Raw genomic sequence first — 20031 nt, 5'->3', positions numbered from 1 at the left:
TCAGGCACTTGTAAGTGAAAAACACAGAGCTAGAAATTGAATGGGGAATAAAGAAAACAAAAGGAAAGTAATTTTGAAAAATTCCTGTCCAATTTTAACTAAAAAATAAAAAAGGAAAATTAGTAATTAACATAAACATTACATTAACTAAGCTAACTTTCTTTTTATGTAGAGCATTTTATCATAAATTGAATTTACATAAGCAAAAATTTAACTCAAATCTCTATTCTGTAATTATATTTCCCTAAAGACTTTCTTATTTCATGAGTTTTGACAATGACGATTTAATAGTAAATGAAGAATATGAGACATGAAACGTTGAATACTGTGAACGAACAAGGTAAAACGACAGTGGAGGTCCTGTAGAGAGTGGGGTTCCCCTGCTGTAGGGGACCGGAAAAGCAGCCATCAAAGTAAGTAAGTTTAACTTTTTTCAGTAGGTCCTCTCTAGCACCAGTCAACAAGATCCTTTACAGAGAAGCTACATTCAACCTGTTCCGCTCGTCAGTCCACAGGACATTAGTGTTTCAGAATACACACTCAACATTAGCATTATGTTGAACTAAAATCAGGACAATAAGGGTGTCCTAGAAGGGTCAATGTGGGACAGAGAACAAAAGGATAAAATCCAGGACGTGTGACAACCCTACTCTTGATATGTTTAATGAAATGAAAGGTGATAACAATATTTATTTGTGCCTCAAAACGTGATTTTGTGTTCTGATAATTATAAAGCCGCTAGAATAACATAACATAACCAAGCTCAAAAGATGTTAAACATGGTGTCTAAGAGAGAAGCAGTGAAAGGTGCAATGGGTGTGAGTGTGAGAAGGAAGGAAGTGAAAGGGGGAAAAGGAGAGGAAGAATATTCAAGAAGAAACCATGTCTGGTCCAAATGACTGCGGATGGTGCAAAAAAGGGGTAAGATCAAACCAAGAAGCGATAGAATGTGATTTGTGTGGTGTATGGTTCCACACAGGCTGTGGTCAACTAGACAGAAGGGAATTTAAGATAATTAGCGAATCTAAACATGCCCGATGGTTTTGTAGTAGATGCGGGGGAGTTTCAAAAACTTGAAGGCAGAAAACAAGAAACTTAGGAACAATATGATGAACTTAGGGATAATTTCATAGGGCTGCAGGATACGGTAGATGAGTTAAAAAAGGAGATTAGGTCCTTGGTGGATAATAATAGGATAGGAACAGGTCAGCTGACAAGAGAAGAAGTTAGGGAGGAAGTCAGGGCAGAGATGATAGAAATAAGGGAAAAGGAGAAAAAGAAAAACAATATAGTCATTTTCAACATAAAAGAAAGTACAAAAGTTGATAGTAATGAAAAGCTGAAAGATGATTTTGATATATGTGGGAGTTTGATTAATGTCGAGTTGGGAATGAACGATGTGGAAATTGAAGAAGTGGGTAGGTTAGGCAAACCAAGGGAAGAGAGAGAGAGAGAGAGAGAGAGAGAGAGAGAGAGAGAGAGAGAGAGAGAGAGAGAGAGAGAGAGAGAGGGGGGGGGGACAGGGACAAAGACAAAAATCAAGGCCCTTGCTCTTTAAGCTTAAAACCACCAAGGAAAAATGGGGAGTAATTGCAAGGGGGAAACACCTCAGGAAATCAACAAAAGAGGAGTTGAGATAAGTTTTCATAGCACCTGACCTCACTTTCAGGGAAAGGGAAAAAGAAAGGAAGTTGCTAGAGGAATTGAGAGAGAGAAAAAAGAAAATGGAGAGCAGGGGTGGTACATAAAGAGAGGAGAACTATAAACGACAATTTTCGTCAAGAAGCAAACGCAAGCAGAGCAAAGTAGAAAAGGTATAAATTTAGACAAAAAAGTTAACCAATGTATAAGAATATGCCTGTTAAATATCCAAGCACTAACTAAGCAGACATTAATAGAAGTAGAAAACGAGATGAACACAAATAAAATTCATATATTTTGTTTGACAGAAACGCACCAAAAAATAGATAAAATACAGCTGAGTAAAGGTCTGTTAAAGTTAGAAAAAAGAAGGGATTTTAAAGACAAAAAGGGTGGAGGGTTAATGTTAATTTTTAAAAACAATAACATCACTAAAGTAGAGGAAATAGAAACCAAACATAGCGATATAATAATGGTACAGTGCAAAATCCACAGCTTAGTATTCCTGATAATACTGGTATATTTCGCAGCATGAAATACAGAAGAAGATAGAAAAAGAGATCAAGAATTGAAAGAGGAATGTGAAAAATTAATACAGAAAGCAGGAGAAACAACTCCTTTGCTAGTTATGGGGGGTTTTAACGGCCACGTGGGATTTCTGGGACACCAACAAGTAGACAGAAATGGGGAAATGGTGCTATATTGGATGGGTAACCACAACCTAACACTATTAAATGGAGATGAAAGGTGCTCAGGACTATACACGTGGAATAGACAAGATCAGCATATTGCTATTGATTTTGTACTTGCAAATAATATGCTATATAAACAATTTAAATGTATGGAAATAGATGAAGATAAAACAGTATTAGACATATCAGATCACAACTTAATAACAGTAGAATTGAAAGTAAAAACAAATAGAGAAAATAATTGCAATAAAGGGTAGTGGGAAGAAATTACATATTATAGGAGACACAAAAGATATAGACGAATATGTGAAATCTATAGAGAGAAAACTTGTCAGCAAGGATGTAAAAAGAATTGAAGAGCTAAACATAATAATGGCAGAAATGAAACAAGAACATTTGGCTAAAACATATATAGGAGAAGGGTAACGAATGAAGGGAAGACCAAAGAACAACCTTGGGTAACTGAGGAAATAAGGAGAAAGATTAAGGAAAGAAAGGAAAAGAAATGAAAAAGATATTAGGTTAAAAACAGAATTAGAAGAAAAATGCAATCATAAGAAGAAAGAAGTACAAATACTGGTGAAAGATAGTATAACTTTATATAAGAAAAAGAAGACCAGGGAGATAAGAGATGATATAAACAATAAACAATGCATATAAAAGAAGAATTTAAGAAGTCCAAACTGACAGACAATGGGTTGCCAAAACTGATGATAGCAAGGTGTTATCCTATCTAATTTCAAGGTAGAAGGGAATAAAAGTAAAGATTGAGAATCTCCTTACGATATTAATTTATTTAAGGCACAGGTAATATAAACTTATTTTGCGGAGTGAGCAATAAGGAACCAGGAGTAATAATAATAATAATGATAATAATAATAATAATAATAATAATAATAATAATAATAATAAGGCTTCTATTAATATCGTTTTCTTAGTAATATTGTGTCTTCTACAGTTCCATCTCTGAAGAAAAACTAAAGAAGAGGAAGAACAATCTTTGTTTACATTTGAGACGATGGAAGTCCCACGTTGGGATCATAGAGTGCCCGCAAATTGCCGCAGTCTTGAGAAGTTAGAAGTCTAGGAAACCACGATTAAGTTATTTTTTTTTAATATATATCAGCTCTATTTTATCCTCGTTGAACACAAATATTTCATAATGGTATGGACTACCTAAACTAATAGTTTAGCAATTGTACTTTGTATTTGGCAACTGCCATAAGGCTTAGAGTAGACACTTGTCTATCGTATGAAGACGAATTCCTTCAAAAGGTTATTTCGTAAATTAGTTGTTTTTACGTAATATCTTTTGATCATTTGTATGATAGCAGACACCTATATTTATAATAACGGCCACTTGAATCTATGATAGTGGCTACCTGTATGTATGAAAGCAGCCACCTGTATGTATTGTAGCAGTCACCTGTATGTATGAAAGCGGCCACCTGTATGTATGAAAGCAGCCACCTGTATGTATTGTAGCAGACACCTGTATGTATGATAGCGGCCATCTGTATTTATAATAGCAGCCACATGTATGTATGGTAGCAGTCACCTGTTTATATGATAGCGGCCATCTCTATTTATAATAGCGGCCACCTCTATGTATGATGATGGCCGTGCCCTATACTTATTTTCAACTCTTTCATAAACTTGGTAAATATATATCCATTCACCGTTCTCTGTCCCCACATTATGCATACGTTACCTCCCCAAACTGCCTTTTGACCAGTTCTGAAGAGACCAGCTTGATTCATGAGGCTGGTTAATTTCCTCCATTAATAATGATAATGATGATGAAATTGAAATTTCATTCTTTTTTCCTAGTGATTCGTAAGACATCGCCGTCGCATTACAAAAAACCCTGTCCGTTGTTCTGCAAAACCTCTACTCAAGAACACCACCTGACCTAAACATCCCTACTTAACCTAACCTACAAGTCGTGTCCTTACCTAACGGCTAGACTGCCGTATTCTTAGCCTGCCCTGTGTTTGATTTGCAACCCATTTGACTCTTGGCAAGGTAACACAATCATATTTTGTAAAAGGAAATCCATTTCACACGTAAAAAGTAAATTTACATTTGTCCCAATGAACTACATTAACATAAATATAGATGTATATACTGTACTTACATTACTCAAAGTCATTCAAGTCGAAATCTTCATGTATGATCTTCTTCCTGTTGGTCAACTTCCTTTTTGTTGTGGGTGAGATGGCCCGGCAATTAGCGAAGAAGAAGAAGGAATGGGGCGTTTATGGTGTTGGGACGGGCAACAATTCCTGGAATCGTGGCACGAGCTACTGTATTATAACACCGCCATAAAACGTGGATTTGCCGTTGTTCGTTGATTTTCCATCGTAGTTATAACGCATTTCACCAAAACAATACTTTGAATAAACACCAGAATAATCCACCTGGAGTCCTATCTTATACAAATAAGCTGTAAAATCATTACTCTCGGTAAACTTCACAATCCTTACAATTTTCGAATTAGTCGAATTATAAAACGATTTACAAGTATCCTCACTCTTGCAGTGATGTGTTCCCATTTTCTCGTCTCGGTGGATTAGAATGAGCATCTCAAACCACGCTTGGTGCTCCCAATACCCGATTCTGATTGGATGGAAAAGAAAAGCCAAGACTTAAACATCTCCCTCGGTCAAAGTCTTTGGACATCCTGGTATTTGATACAAGTCGACTTGATTATAGGAACTTTCTCCCCTGAAAGGAGCTAGGGTTTGTATCTGTATCTGTGAAGGAATAATTAGAAATGTTTAAAGTGATTCGTATTTTTCCCAATAATACAACCCTGAGTCCACTCCTTAAGTCATAGGCGAAGGTCGGAAGCGTCTGTGCAGTGTGCTGGCGAGGGGACAGGCTCTACAGCCACCCGCCAGTGCATTCATTACGAACCTCATTATGAATTCTTAAAGCCGAGTTCCATCTACACTAAAATCATACTCTTATCAAAGGATTCAGTTTTGCATAGTTAAAAAAAAACACAAATATCTTGAAGATTTTGACATTTTTATCAGGTGTTAATTTCCTCCAGAGATTAATCTAGTTAATAATACCATTAACTATGCTTTCAGGTCATGCAGGTCGGCTGAATTTTGATGCCAACGTGTGCAAATTCTCAACAACAGCTTTTCCTCTGGTTAAGGCTGCACGAGCATACTGCCGCACCTGTATACGTTTGTGAGTCACCATCTGCTCTGCCGCGTGTTTTAGTACATCCTCTTCAATTGGAACCAAAAGTAAAGTCAACTGTATATGCTAAACTATTCAATATTTGTAATGAAATTAGACCTAAGGCTCTTAATATTGGTGATCCATATAGAAATAGTTTGAATGTTCTGAATTTAAATAAGAGTTTTTTTAATTTTGATTGGAATGTAGTGTATCTTGACTTTGAATTGTTTAACCTTTTATAACTCTATACAGTGTATACTGTATAGTTTAACTACTGTACTGTAAGTTTGTAATGCAACGTGATTCGTCCATTATCAATTCGGTCATTTCAGAAAGATAATCCTGCTGGCAGATGTTTCGAAAGCTAGAGACCGCACAAATGTATTTTTATGTGCTGAACGTAGTAAGAATCTTTGACAGTAAGGAAGAGAAAAGCTCTCCCGGCTGAATCAAGATGGAAGGCTACGGGAACTAAGTATCAACACCAAGAATGACAAAAAAAAGATCTTGCATAGACTCAATTCGGGAAATGTCAAGAATGATGAAAAATTCTGGAGGTGAGTTGTGTACAAAACTTCAGTTTAAGGCAATGCAGTATCTTAGTTTACGAGTTTTCCCATAAAAAATAAAGAAAATTCACATAAACAAACATATGTCATCAGATTTAAAGGTTTCGTAATGTAAATTATCGACAATTTATAACCCCTATCGTCAGAAATAAGTAAAAGATTAGAAATCACAATGAAAAGTGGAAATAGCTGACAAATTAACTCACACTTCCGTACCTTTGGTTGGTGGGAGATGAGAATGACCTTCACTATCACTTACTGAATCATTTGATTTATCCTTTTTTTCTACTCATTCAATTTTTATAAGGGACCTTTTTAGAGACGATTATTTTTGCTCTTACTTTAAAACGTCATGAACATGGAGTAAGAAGAACGTGAACACTGCATGGATGGTGTATGGGCACCGTTTGACTGCTTTCATTTTAGTCTTCTCATTGTTTATCCACATAACATTCCCATACGGTTTGAAATCTTTTCTCACAGATCAAAACAATTCCCATAAACCAAGTTGAGTTTGTAGACTCGTATTGAAAGTTACTCCTAAACAGAGTTACTACTGTACTGTACTTTATTTCATAATTGTTCCTGCCCTATATACAACTATATACAAACCCTTTTGCTCTTTATAGTGGCGATGTATTTTAAAAGCGGCTGAAATCAGCCATAAGAATTGTAACGAGGTGTAACTACCCACTGCTAGTCAGCAGGGTGGGGCAGACCAGCTACCCCTGTCACACCCATACTGGTAATATTACAGTGTACAACAACTTAATTTTGGCTCGGTAGAAAGGAGACGTTCTGTGTCTCTCTCGTTAACCTTAATAAACTGGCCTTTGACTTGATCAATTGACCCTGGACTTCCCTTAGCTGTGGATACTATAGCTTTTAGTGAGGCAGCAGTACCCTCCACCGGGAGAGTCTCTCTCCTTGCCACCTGCGGCAACTCCTGCCTTCCTTAAGGCATTCGGGTCTCCCTGTTTAAGGAATGGCTTACTAGAGTAATACAATTGGAGGCATAGTAGCAGCGCACACAGTCTCCACACGGGTTAACCACTGTGTTCCCTTCCGAGGCTCTGGAGGTAATGCACCGATAGAGTTCTCGTGCCCTTAGCTGCAGCTCTTTCTGCTTTTTGTTCGCTTTCTTTCCTGCAGCTCTGGCGTAAGAACGAGAGCAGTTGCAGACTGGTTCCCTTCAGGGCTACCAGTTGGGGGATACTTTTGGGGTTATCCCAGAAACTAACGCAGGGTACGTTTCTCAGGCATCACTCGATGCCGACCTTCAACTTGAGCTTAAGCTCGTTGACGGGAAGCAGAGAGCACTGCTTGGAGGTCCACCTCCATGTGTCGGGCATCCTTCCCGTTCGTGGTAAAGACACCCTTCCCCACTAGGAGGTATGAGGCGGCTATTCATCCCTGGGAAAGGCGTCCTTGCGGGTGCTTCCACAAGTGTGTGCTCTATTCATCCTTGCCTCGCTCTTGTTCTTCAGAGCATAGCTTCTTGGAGCTAGACGGCGATGTAGTAATTTGCAGACTGTGGCCGGGAGTAGCACGCAGACTATACACTACATAAAAGATATGGTGGAATGCCCCCAGATCTGGGCAAAAGGGAAACAATCAGGAAAGAATGGGTCACTGGGCACCATCCCTTGATTTTATTTCAAAATGAGAAAAGATAAATAGAAAAAAGTTATGTTTACTAATTTGAAAAAAAATAATAGTTACTGAAAATTAAGTAACACAAAAGACACTCTTTCTAACGGTAAGACAATATAACCTTTGATGAGGTTGTCACAGTTGGCACATCTTAGTTATATGCTCTCTTGTCTATGGGCTTTGCATATCAATACATCTCAAGATGCAAACACTGTCTGCCTTAAGGACTACAGTAAACAGAATGTCAACATGCCACCTACATTGTTTGCCAAAATGGAGTAAACAATGTCAATATGTCAACCACATTATTTTAAAAAGGCATCTAACACAACTAAATTTTCCCTCTCTTACCCATGCGAGTCCAAAGTCCCATAATTCCCGCTTTTCTTTTTCACAATAATATTCTCTATTGAGACCTGTGCAATGAGGAAACTTCTTATGTCTACTACTATTTCCGCAGGTGGCGTAGCAGAAGTCCTGGGGGTTTTAGCATCAGTTAAATCTTTAGTACCTTCTTTGCGGATGGAACACCATCAATAACCAAAGAAGGCCACGACCTTCTATCAATGTTTGTTGGATTTACACTGAGGGCAGGAGTAGCATTCACATGTATTTCCCTCCACCTAGAAGGAGTCTGGACGGAAGGGGTTTCCTTCCCAGAGCTGCGGGCGATAGCTAACTTCTGGACGGGTAACCTGCTGCCCACACTGCGCGACATGGTGGTTAACCGAGCCACAGTGTAAGCACAGGATGAGCCGTCTGCGACACTCATTCACAATGTGCCCTGGTTTCTCGCACCAAGTACAGTACCTCCTCTGGAACTGAGGAGACCTATCCTGGATGCGCATTGATGACAGGCGCACTTCCGCAGATTCAGGCTTCGGGACAGGTCGAGGAGGTGTACGTGGGTAGACTCGCTCGGGTGCAGGTGAAGTTTGGAGGCAGCCATGTCACCCCTGTTAGCATCCGAGCTGCGCCATGACTGTCCCACACAACTAATGGCCAAGTTCTCTGCCTTCTGGCTTTGCTGACAGGTTGCCTCAACAAGAACACGCAACAGGTGTAGGGCATCCTGCTAAGTGGCTTGATGGCCAGCAGAGATGTTGATGGTGGCCAGAGATTGTTCCAGTCAACTCGCAGCTTTTCTTTGAATCGTTTACGTCACAGCTCTTTCCGGTCTAGGTTATGTCGAGAATATGTTGACTTACACCAAGAGGCCAACGTCATGGCATAAATTTTCAACAGCAATGGGGTTAGGTGGCTGCTCGCAACTCCTGCCCCTTGCCGTTGTACCCCAGGATACAAGATGGTGATGCTTATTGCTTGCTTGCGTCTCCCATAGTACCCCCAAGGCACGAGTCTCACGAGCAATTTCCCTTTGGGGTCATCTATGAGTCTTGTAAGCTATGACGCTATAACACTTCGGGGTTATTGCGTACATCGTGTCCGTTGGGCACAACAAAGCTCATAGAGTTTTGTGAGGCCAAGCCCTTCGGGACCTGGGCCTCTGAGTTTTGACCTCTCACAAGGGAAAACCTGCCCTTCTAGTTCAGCACAACCTTATTCTTCTGCTTGTGAGCAAATACCTTCTCTGGTAGGAAGGCATAAGTACCTTGCTTCATGATGCATCAGCGTGTGTTAGCAAAGACACTAGTCTCACAGAGAAGTCATGCGCATTGTTGCACACCCATCCAACGAGGGCTAGCATGGTGTGTGGACGAGTGCCTCTGTCTAACGAAGGTTTGCTTGCAACCCAGGTTTATCGCCATATTACTCATAGTGAATTGGCGGCTCCTTACTCACCAGCCCGCAGAGCTTCAGTTTGGCTGTTGTCTCAAGTACATGTGAATAACTTTGGCAAGTTTTAAAAGAAGCAACCTGTGGTTCGCATTGTTATAGGCTGCTGTTAGGGCATAAGATATTACCCTTGTGATTTTCCCAAGCTCAGAGCCATCCTCAATATACTGAGTGAGGCTAAGTACCTGAAAGCAGCAGGATCTTCCTGCCTGGAAGCCAGCCTGCTCTGGTGTCAGTTGATCTTCGACTGTGGGAGCTATGCGGACCATCGTCACCTGTTCGTACAGTTTATATAAGGTGCAGAGGAGAGATACTGACCGATAACTCTTAGGGATCATTGGGTCTTTGCCAGGTTTTAGCAAGGCCACAACTTTAGCTTCTCTCCATAGTTTTGGGATCTTGAATGTTCTTGCAAAGTTGTTAAGAAGTATTAATGCTCATGATTTATTCCTGTTGCCAAAGTGCAGCATTATCTCAAATGTAATGTCATCCAGACCAGCAGCTTTTCTAGGTTTATTGTGTTTCATGGCTTCCTGGAGTTCTTCAACAGTGAGTGGTTTAATCTCGTTATTCTCTTTCATTTCATACCTCATTCTTTTGTGATATCTTTGTTCTTTGTCATATGGTTTTCCACTAAGTAAGAGTTGTTTTGCGCCTGCATTAGGTGTTGCTGTAGCTATTCTCGTTTGTGTGTTCTTATCCAAGTTCAGTTGACTGATTGCTTTCCATGCTTTCTTACTGTTCTAAGTTATATCTGTGCTGGTTATCAGTTCTTGCCATCTCTCCTTTTTCTCATTGGCTACAGAGGCTAATAAAAGGTCTAGTTTAGTGGTGCTTTAGACAGACGGCTCTGAATTGTACTGTTGAACAGGTTGGGCTTATACCACCCACCAGCTAATGACCCCCAGCTCGTTATGAATTTTAACGATCGACTTCCAATGTCGCAGAAATCAACCTCTCGTTAAAAGTCTCAGGTTTGTTTGATTGAAAAAAAACGGTTCGCTCAAAATCTATTTTTGGGTGAGATAGCCATGTCGTCCTGATGGAAGGTTCCTATAAGTAGCTTCCTAGGGTATATTTGACTACAGTGATATTCCCAGAGAATTTAACTTAAGGTCTCCAGAATTCTAACTCCTGGCACGAATATCCTTAAAGTTTCCTTTAAGGATATCGCATAATATCAGGGGACGTATTCTTGACACGCCACATAGCAATATGCAACCCGCATAGCGTTTATGCTTCGAGGGGGAAAAGTGGCAAAATAAAAGAGGAGCCGTAATAAGGTTCCCTTCCTCCGTTACTGTTTGAGTACTCAGATGGCCCCACCATCGCCGCCATCTTTATTCCTTTTAGCGTTGAGCCGGTACTACAGATACAGTTTGTTCCAACACGGAGTACTTACTTCGAACTACTTTCTTAGGAGGATCTGGGATCTCCCCCTCTCTCCGTTACCTTGTCGGGGCGGAAGGATACTGGCCCTGGGGCGACCCGGGGTCAGCGCGTGATGCTGCGCTTGTTAGATTGTCAGTAAGCGTCTGGTCGCGCATAGATAACATCTCGCTGCTCACTCTCTCTTATCCCGTCCGATCACCTTGATGACCACGTGTTCCTTTGTGTTCTCCATCCCTTGTGTTCCCACGTGGTCCCTTGTGCTCTCCATTCCTTGTGCTCCCACGTGTTCCCGTGTGTTCCTTCCCTTGTGTATCACGTGTCCGTGTTATCTCCCTCACCTTTCCCTTGTGTTCTTGTGTCGTTTGCGTGTTGCTTTCTGCTATGGGATCCCAGCGTCGCTGTCCCGGGCCCCAAGCTGGTAAGTCTTGTGGAGCCTGGCTCTCTAAGCCCGAGGTTGACCCACACAGGCTGTGCTCCTCGTGTCCGGGCAATAAGTGTTCGCCTTCCTCCACGTGCCAGGAGTGTGAGTCTTGGCCGGAGATGCAGTGGACCTTCTTCTCCAAAAAGAAGAAGAAGGCATCCAAGAAATCGCCGAAGAACCCAGGCCTTTCCTCGCCGCGTACGTTGCCCTCAACGCAGTCGGAAAGAGGTTCTCCTTCTCCTTAACCTACCCAGAGTAGGGGACGAGGTAAGTCCGTTGCGGGGAAACGGCCCATTGCCGTTCCCCATGAGTCTAATGTCGGGGAATCTGTGAAAAAGGGGCATACGCAGATGAGTGGGGAGTCTGCTAGTGTGGCGGAAGTATGTGTTGTAGACAATGGCCTGGTGCCCGCAGGACCCGTCTCAGGTGAAGATCCGGTGTGGGGGAATCCCGAATCGGCTCCTACCCGCACATCGTGGCAAGGTTTTTCAGGTTCAGCGGGTTCCGGGGGTGGTCGGGACAAAGAAAGGCGGTCCACGTGTTCATCCGATCCCGACTCCATTGTGTGGACGGCACCTAGGACGCCCTTCAGGTCGCCCGTGAGGAATGAGAAGGAGTTCGAAGGGTGGTTCGCCTCTCGGCCCGCTATCCGCTCACCCCCGGCGCCCTCGGCTACGCTTCCGCCGGATTTTGTGGAACCCTCGACCCCGAGATCCAGACCAAGGACCCCTAGGAGGCTCCTCATTGAGACGGACGACTCGGCGATTTCCTATTCTTCCTACGATTCCTACTCTTCAGCTAGTTCCTGGAGGAGGAGACCGAGCTCACACGCCAGCCCGGCCAGGAATAGGTCGAAGTCCTCGAGGAGGAGACACAGGAGGAGGAGCTCCGTGAGGAAAAGGTATATGACGGTGGTTCGCCACCGCCGTGAATCCAGCAAGAAGGTCGCTCCTCCAGTGCCTACTTCGGTAGCCGCGGGAGCCGCTTCCGTACCCTTGCACAGTGTCTCTTCGGCCCCATCCGCTCGTCGGGTGTGGCCGTTGGCACACTTTCAGTTGCCCCGACCTAGTAAGTCGGCGGGTCCACCCGTGTGTCGGGAACTTCCACTGGTTATACCCAGCGGCTCAACTTCATCACCTTTCATCACAGCGGCTCCGGCCAAGTTCCGGGATACGCCGCTGTCGCAACCATCGACTAGCACCGCCTGGGTTACCCCAGGAGGAGGTAGACCCATGACGGCTACCTCCGCTCCGGCGGCTCTACCCGCGACAGAGGCGCCCGCTCCATCGCTCTGCCAGGAGGAGAGGGATGCCTCCGCTCCCACGGATCCCTCCGTGATCGATGAGCTTTCCAATACGGAGGTACAGATTGTAGACGAACTTCTGGGAGCGGGCCAGTGTTCCCCAGACGAGGTCTCATCCTACTGTAAGGTTTTGGCACTTATACGGCGGCACCACAGGTTGGATAAACCGCAACCAACAGCGGAGCAAGCTTTGCTCTCAGGTCTGGGCAGGATGGTGGACAATCCAGTCCAGCAGAAACCTTCTCTGACTCTACCGTTAGCTCCCGATGTTGCCCTGGGGATGGAGCATGTGGACCGTTTTGTTGCAGGCCCGAAGAACTCGTTGAGGGCACAGGGTTCCTCCAAGCTCCTGCCAGGTCTTAGGACCCAGAAGAAATTCTATGTGCCCGACGGGCGTCACTCTGGGCCCCGCACGGTGGAGGAAGCGGTCCCTACCCTGAACCAGGGCAATCCGGACGAGCGTAGCCTGAACGCACCGGTGGCCTTCTCGCAAGCGGAAGCTGCCATGATGGAGGACACGTCTCAGGACATCGTAAATGTCACTTCTTGGTTGGACTGGTGGGCGTGCACCCTAGCAGGCTTCCAGCTAGCTCACGCCCTGTCATTCCCCGCGAATCAATCACTCTTACAGGAACTAATCCGCTCGGGGGGCAAGGCCATGAAGTTCCTAACTTTTTAGTCCCTTACCCAGATGGACAACTGGGTTCTGAGGAGAAGGAACACTATTCTGAACAGGTTGCCCCGTAGACTCCCCGAGAAGGAATCGAAGTTCCTGAGAAACTCTCCCGTTTGGTGTGAGACGGTGTTCCCCCTACAAACAGTGACTGAGATGATGGAGAGGGTCAGCAGGATGAAGGTTACAACCGAATCCAGACAGCAGTTGGCAAGACGGCTCCCGGTGAGAAGAGCCACTACAGACGGGGCCTACCCGCCTACGCCTCCAGCTAGGCAGGAAGCTTCTACCTCTTATTGGCACGAGACCCCTCGGCCCTCCAGAATGAGTGGTGCCCAACCTCAGGCCTCCTTTAGGCCAAAGTTCACAGGCTCAAGGAGAGGCCGTTCCGTCCGTCTCCCTAGGAGGAGATAGGGAGAGAAGCCCCCTACACCTTCCCACGCCTCAGGTGGGGGGATGCCTCAAACACTATTGGCAAGCATGGCTGGACAACGGAGCGGATCGATGGACGGTGACGGTCCTCAGGGAGGGATACAGGATTCCCTTCCTGTCAATTCCGCCCCCGCTGATTCCCGAACACCAGGCAGAGTGTCTCGCGCCCAAGGACTCAGAGAAGAGGACAGCCCTACAAACAGAAGTGGACGCCATGTTGGACAAAGAAGCCCTGCAACAGGTTCACGAGCCTTCCCCAGGTTTCTACAGCAGGCTCTTCCTGGTGGAGAAGGCGACGGGAAGTTGGAGGCCAGTCATCGACCTCTCGGCCCTCAACAAGTTCATTTAGAAGACTCCCTTCAAAATGGACATGCTGAAGCCTTGAGAGAAGGGGATTTCATGATGTCCCTGGATCTCAAGGATGCTTGCTTTCAGATTCCCGTTCACCCCTCCAGCAGGAAGTTCCTCAGAGTAAGGTGGGGCGCTCAGACTCTGCAGTTCAGGACTCTCTGCTTCGGTCTTTCGACGGCTCCACAGGTCTTCACAAGGGTGTTCGCCCTAGTTTCGGTCTGGGCACACAAGCAGGGCATCAGACTGATCAGGTACCTCGACGACTGGTTGCTTCTTTCAGCCTCAGAGGCAGACTTAAAGTTTCAAGGTTCTCTGCTGTTGCAGTTCTGCAAGGACCTCGGGATCACGATCAACCTCGAGAAGTCAGAGTTAGTCCCCATCACCAGGATGACGTACTTGGGGATGGTACTGGAGTCCCAGCTAACAAGAGCCTTCCCCTCCCAGGAGAGGTTGAGCAATCTAGACCAAGTGATTCGCCCGTTCCTAGCTGGCACTCCGGTGAGGGCCAAGGATTGGCAGAGGCTAGTGGGTCACCTAGTCTCGTTGGAAAAATTAGCTCCACAGGTCAGGCTCAAATTAAGACCGAGCCAGTGGAACCTGAAGGATCTCTGGTCAGCGGAGGAGTCCCCGCAGAAGATAGTTCCGGTGTCCTCCTCCTCCAGGGACACTCTTCTCTGGTGGTCCAACAGGAGTCACACGTTGAAGAGAATTCCGTTCCGCTCCGCTCCCCCGGAGATGCTGCTCTTCACGGACACATGGAAGGAGGGGTGGGGAGCGCATCTCCTTGAGGAAACAGCAGAGGGGAAATGGTCAGAGGAGGAAAAGGCCCGGCACATCAATCTCCTGGAGCTCTTGGCAGTACGGAACACCCTGGCAGAATTTGCCCGTCTCCTCCGGGGGAACTCGGTGGCACTCATGTGCGACAATGCCATGGTGGTGGCATACATCAAAAAGCAGGGAGGCTTAAGGTCAAGGGAATTGTGCGACCTCACAACTCAGATACTGGAATGGGCCGAAAGGAACCACATTCAGTTAACAGCCAGGTTCATTCCAGGAAAAAGGAACGTCCTGGCAGACGGACTCAGCAGGACAGGACTGGTGGTGGGGTCAGAACGGTCTCTGCACCCCCAGGTGGCACAAGAAGTTCTCCGGTGTTGGGGCTCCCCGGTGATAGACCTGTTCGCCACAAGACTTGATGCCAAACTCCCTGTATTCTGCTCCCCAGTGCCAGATCTGACAGCAGTGTTCGAGGACGCCTTCCAGCACTCGTGGGACTGTCTCGACGTCTACGCATTTCTTCCCTTCGGGATCATCAGGCAGGTTCTCAACAGGCTGAGACAAGCCAAGTCCACAAAGATGACTTTGGTAGCGCCCTGGTGGCGAGAGAGGGAGTGGTTCACGGATCTTCAGGACCTGGCCACCCTTCCTCCTTGGCCCCTGCCGACAAGAGAAGACCTTCTAAGTCAGCCTCACTTCCAAAGGCTACACGAAAACCCCCAAGGCCTGAAGCTTCACGCTTGGAGGTTATCAAGCGACTGCTAAGAAGGGAAGGGTTCTCAGATAAGACTGCTGACAGGATGTCGGGATATCTCCGGAAATCCTCATGCGTCGTATACCAAGCTAAGTGGGCAATGTTTGTTAGGTGGTGTGCTACTCAGAATCTGCGGCCCTTAGACGCTTCGGTCCACAATATCGCAGACTTCCTAGTCCATTTACGGGATGACAAGGGAGTATCCATTCCAGCCATCAAAGGGGTCTGTGCGGCACTGGGTCAGGTTTTCCAACTCAAGGGCATCAATCTAGGCACTTCCCGCCACATCTCCATGCTGATCAGAAGTTTTGAACAAATTTGAGACCCCCACTCCTCGAGGGTCCCCCAGTGGGATGTGGCCAAGGTTCTTAGGGCTCTCTCGAGCCCCCCCTTCAAACCACTTAAAGACATTCTGGACAAGGACCTCACCCTCAAGGCAGTCTTCTTGTTAGCCCTTGCCTCGGCCAAACGGGTGAGCGAGCTCCACGGGTTGTCCTTTGAAGTTTCACACTTGAAAGGGTAGAAGGACATGTTAAGTTCTTACCAGAGTTCGTGGCGAAGACCCAGAACCCTGCAGTTGCGGATCCCAGGTTCGAAGAATTCTCCATCCCAGCAATTCCGCGCTCGGACAACCCGGAAGACCTGCGTTTGTGCCCAGTAAGAACTATCAGGAAATACCTCGGTAGGACATCCAAACTCAGACCGGCCATCAAGAGTTTGTTAGTTTCCACAGGTCCAGTCAAGAAGGCGGTGTCCAAAAATACCATATCCTTCTGGCTTAGGCAGGCTATGAAGAGGGCCTACGAGAGTGATGGCTCCATGGTGCCTGGGACCCCGAGATCCCATGATATTAGGGTCCTTAGCACATCCTTGGCCTTTGACACTAACATGGCGGTGGGCCAAATCTTAAGGGCAGGCACTTGGGCTAGACAGTCCACGTTTACAGCCCATTACCTGAAGGACTGTACAAGAAAGTCCCTGGATGCTTTCTCCATTGGGCAACAAGTTTAGTGGTTTGGGCCCCGGGTAGCCCGTGGGAAGTAATCGTAAACGACACAGGTTCCTCCTTACTCTCCCCCTTCCTTGGTACCCCCTTTCCTTTATCCCATCCTTTTTCATATCCCCCTTCCAGGTGAGAGGGGGACGTTGAGGCACACCATGTCTGGATTATAATTAAAGGTGAGTTGTACATAAGGTAGACTTTTGCGTGCTTTCCCCTACTCTCCTACCTCTCCCTGGATAATCTAGACCTAGCCTCCTATCTAGGTCATGGGCCCCAGGATGTTTCGAAATATTCCGAACTGTAAGCCACTCCCTCCTCCTAAAGTATAAGTCTCCTAAGAAAGTAGTTCGAGGTAAGTACTGTTAGGAAAAATACAAATTACTTAAAATTTGTGATATTCATAGAATTAATCCTTAAAATCTGTGGCCCAATTTGCCCTTTTTTTCTTTTCTTTTCCTTGACCAAAGATGTTTTGTGAAAGAATATTTGATTTTTATGTTGGATTTATATTTTGTGATTAAAGAGACTATGCATTGTTTAGACACGCTTTGGTTTTTTTATTTTGGTAATGTCAACTCATACATACGTTTCTCTTTCAGAAGACAAGGGTCATGACCCTGATCTGTACAGCGGTACCATATCGTCACTGTCCGTTCATTTTGAGGATGAGTGGGTTGGATGCGATGGTTGATTATCCGTTCATCTTGGCCTCAAGGATTTTCCTCTGTGGGAGCAGTGTGGACTTGATCCATATCTTATCCAATGAAAGGTAAATTCAAAAGTAAATGATATATGAAGGGTAGATTTTTTATATTAAGAATTCATGAAGTATTGCTGGTATGGAGTTTCTGCTAGGAATAGCCATAGTTAGTAACAGCGTCTCTGTTCCTATGCTGATATAAACTCTTCATCATTTAATTAAGAGGATGTCTTCAGCTAGGCTGAAATGGCCTCTGAGTCGTTAGCAAGTATCCCGTCACTCATTTCTTCGACAGCAACCAGTATGTACGTATGTACTGTCTCTGCTCTCATCTTCCTACTGCTGGACCTTTCCTTACTTTCTTTTGTGATAAGTATTGGGTTTTCTCTCTTTGCTATGCATTACCCCTCTCTCTGTGAGAGTGGAAACACACCCAAAGGTAAGCATGTGGCGAAGAGACTTTAATTCCTATGAAGATACAAACCTATGATTCTCAATCTGTTGCGTACCTTTGCTAAAGGCGTGACTTACAGTTCCCCTTCTGAGGAGTTCATTCACGTTCTTTCTATGAGGAAGATGATGAACTTCTCAAACCATAATTCGGCTCGCTCGGTGGTAGTGTCCCTTCGTGAGGGAGTCATCCTTTTTGGCCTGAGTGTTCATTTGTTCCAATGTGCTTATTTTGCACTTATTGTCTGGAAGGAGTGCTTGACACTGTTAGGATGTCCCTGGGTGTTACTCCTGTGTATAAAAGTCCCTGTGCTCCCTTGCGACAAAACTCCAGTGTAGATGTTTTGTGTTTTGGCAAAGAACCTGTTGTAATTTACTCCCCGTTGGCAAGGGGAACTAGGAGTTTTCTCTCCCTCCTCTTCTTCCTCTCCTCCTCCTCCTTTCTCTTCGTCAGACTTTTTTTTCAGGAAGAGGAATGTCGCCTATGAAGACCTTTCCGTACAGTTCCTTGGAATTTAACGATTGCTCTTCTTCGGGAGGGAGCGAAAAATGGTCAGCGCCGCTAACTGGTACATTCTGGGTTATCTTCTGCTCTTGCACTGGTTGCAGGTGATCAGTCTGTCTGGTCTCAACTCCAACTCCTCAAGCAATTGAGGGTAAGGTTACACATCCTCCTGCTATGAAGGGAGAGGTGCTCTTCGTATGGTACGTCTCATCGAGAGCAGGACCAGTCTCCTGGTTGTCTCTTCTGGTACTGGGGTGCACCAAGTAGAGAGATGGTAGTCACGGATCCTTCCCCCTTGTCTTCCTGTGCTTCCTAGGATCTATCATCATTTTTCGTGATTGAAAGCAGAGCATTGCCTCACGTGCTTATGAGTACCGGGCTGTGTTCTGTGTTCTTACGAGCATAGAGCATTACGTCTCGTGCTTACGAGTGCCGGGCTGTGCTCTGTGTTCTTACGAGAATAGATCCACATTCCCATCAAAGATAATATGATTATCATCAATTCTTAAGAAAATGCATAACTGGACTACAACACATACTTCAGCTGATTCGTCCAAAGCTTAAGACGAGAAACTGAAAGATGGACGAGGTCTTTCATTTGCCGAGATACGTCAGGAGAGAGATTTCCTCTATACGTGTTCTAACTGTCTGCTTTGTTAGAGCAATTCTTTTGCTTTCCTTTCGATGCTTTCGTCTCCAAGAGGTCTTGCATGTCAGTTGCAAACTAGCAAAAACCTTGTTTGATTTGTTAAATTTTATTGGATATTTTCACTAGTTCTTCCTAAACGCATATTAAAGAGTACTGTATATAAATTAGAATTTTACTGAGAAACGATAGTATATTAGAATGTATCATACTAAATATATAATAGAGTTCTTAAATACTGTACGAAAAATAAGTATATTAATAAATCATATTTTATATATAAAAGTGTGTATAAAACATTTTAGCTCAATTTCAGTGTACAACAGGAAAGGTATTGAAGCAAACAGGTATACCAGGATTTTCGTTTAGCAAAACGTACTCATTGTATTTCAGGTCGTAACTTTAAGATTAACCTTAGACTCTTCCAGATCCTGATTTGGCAACACTCATTCATTTTCCCTCTTCTCTTCCAGGTGGTCAGCATTAGGTGTCGCAAGACGAAAGGTCAACGTAGACTTAAATGCATCGTGGTCAGTGATGGTGGCGGAGAAAAGACCTGTTTCCTCATCTACATTGCGGACAAGTTCCTTTTTGAATGTTGCAATGGTGAGGCATATCTCTCTCTCTCTCTCTCTCTCTCTCTCTCTCTCTCTCTCTCTCTCTCTCTCTCTCTCTCTCTCTCTCTCTCTCTTTAGCCTTCTACCTGACCCCATTCTTGCTGCCTTTCTTCCACCTTAACTATCACTCTACTTACAATGTTTTCTCCCAGTGGGACCTCTGCACTGAAGGGCTTTCCTGGCCCCAACACCCAACTCTTATGAATGAGGAATAAAGTTTACAAGATATGTTTTTTATATTTATAGCCATAATTATTATTATTATTATAATTTAAGACAAATAAGAGTTTGTTTATATTTATTCAAGTAAATTATTGTAAAAATAAAATTTAGTTTAAAAAGAAATTACAGAATAAGAATCTTTTTAATCGCTTGTTTCTCGAACTAATCGACCTTCGTCTCCCGCAGGTGTTTGACAACTGCGCCGTCACCGTTATGATTTTGGTGGAACCGTATA

General features: G+C 44.6%; 1 long non-coding RNA gene across 2 annotated transcripts; it reads left to right on the top strand.

Annotated features, from left to right (window-relative positions):
* Positions 1–3357: 3357 nt before the first annotated feature.
* On the top strand, positions 3358–17421 carry LOC137633984 (uncharacterized). Of its 2 annotated transcripts, none has more exons than XR_011042400.1 (4): positions 3358–3498; positions 5432–5596; positions 5864–6088; positions 17259–17421. It is a non-coding gene; the product is annotated as an uncharacterized lncRNA (long non-coding RNA). The 2 variants fall into 2 exon arrangements; XR_011042399.1 differs by having other exon boundaries at positions 17256–17421.
* The last annotated feature ends 2610 nt before the right edge of the window (positions 17422–20031 follow it).

Source organism: Palaemon carinicauda, chromosome 43, assembly GCF_036898095.1.
Source record: "Palaemon carinicauda isolate YSFRI2023 chromosome 43, ASM3689809v2, whole genome shotgun sequence".
In the NCBI taxonomy this organism is placed as follows: domain Eukaryota; kingdom Metazoa; phylum Arthropoda; class Malacostraca; order Decapoda; family Palaemonidae; genus Palaemon; species Palaemon carinicauda.
This window is presented reverse-complemented; position numbering and strand designations above follow the sequence as displayed.